Genomic DNA, 1,438 nt, shown 5'->3' with positions numbered 1-1,438 from the left:
AACACAGAATTTTACATGGGAATTTGAATAGTAAAGAAATGGGGTACCTAGATAGATGTAGCCCCCCACATTTGTGCTTCTGGACTCAAACTTTGGACTCTTGTCATACTAGGAAACAGAAGGTAAAATTTTAGCCCAAACTTCAATTTTCATCTACTTTCTATGGATAAGTTCAAATTAATAACTTTTGGTGAAGGAAAAAACAAACAAAATACCCCATCTTTCCAGAGGCATGATATGTTTGTGATATATGAAGTCAATACTCCAGTGTGAGCTTTTTGACTTTTAATCATCTATCACTAGTTCCATTTCTTTGTTTCCTTTAGTTTTTCTTTCCTTCCCTTTTTTGGCTTATTTTTCCTAGGTAGACGTTATATCTAAGTGTTGAGACTCATGACTACCTTACATACCTGTCCTCTGAGAGTATTTATCCAACAGCTGACTGAAACAGATGCAGAGACACACAGCCAAACATTAAACTCAGGGAGCCTGAAGGATCTTAAGGAAGAGTTGGGGTAAGGATCGAGGGACCTGGAGGGGACAGAGACTCCACAAGAAGATCATCAGAGTTGGAGAACCTGGACTCTGGGATTTCCAGAGAAGAAACCACCAATCAAATAGCAAAGAGTTAGGCCCCTTGCACATATGTAGCTTATGTGCAGCTTGGTCTTCATACAGGTCTCCCAACGACTGGAGAGGACCTGTCCCTAAAACTGTGTCTGCATACAGGTCCAGTTCCCCTAATGGGCAGTCTACTCTGGTTTCAATGGGAGAGGATATGTCTAGTCCTGCAGTAACTTTATGTGCCAGGATGGGTTCATACCTAGGGGATCCACCACCCTCTCAGAGAAGAAGATACTGGGGATGGGGGAGGGGCTGTATGAGGTGGGACTGGGAGGAAGGGGGAGCTGTGATCTAGATATAAAGTAAACAAACAAATTAATTAGCAGACAAAAGACTCATGAGTACAATTTACTTATAGTTGGACTGTTTATTTGTTAAAATTCACTATTATTTTCATTTTATATCAAACGAATAATGTATAGATGACATAAAAAGTTTTGATAGAGGAATATCTCACACAATGGTGTGAATGGCCAATCATCACATTTATGAGCCACAAATGATCAAGAACTCTGTATGTAAAAGGGGTTTCCAGATTTTGGGATAGCAGATGCAGAGATGTTCTGCTGTGCTGATCTCTGCAATCCTGAACTAAAAGGCCTTGGAAAAGACCTCTGCTTACTTAATATAAGCTTTCCTCTTGGTACATATACTGTCCCTTTTGAAGACAACAAAATCCAAAGTAACTTTATTTTAAATGTAATAGTATTAGTGAAAATAAACTAAGCCACAGGGCACCTAGGTTTAGTCTGGGATTGTCTCAAGTAACTCCAGAATCTATAGCCTTCTTTTCTCGACAGGTGGAGAGCCCAGG

General features: G+C 39.9%; 1 non-coding gene across 1 annotated transcript; it reads right to left on the bottom strand.

Moving 5' to 3' along the window:
* Nucleotides 1-1,025: 1,025 nt before the first annotated feature.
* On the bottom strand, nucleotides 1,026-1,128 carry LOC120095779 (small nucleolar RNA U13). The gene has a single exon (XR_005491563.1). It is a non-coding gene; the product is annotated as a small nucleolar RNA U13 (small nucleolar RNA).
* Nucleotides 1,129-1,438: the final 310 nt, after the last annotated feature.

Source organism: Rattus norvegicus, chromosome 11 (assembly GCF_036323735.1).
Source record: "Rattus norvegicus strain BN/NHsdMcwi chromosome 11, GRCr8, whole genome shotgun sequence".
NCBI classification, from domain to species: domain Eukaryota; kingdom Metazoa; phylum Chordata; class Mammalia; order Rodentia; family Muridae; genus Rattus; species Rattus norvegicus.
The sequence above is the reverse complement of the archived record's forward strand: the minus strand, read 5'-3'. Positions and strand labels throughout refer to the sequence as shown.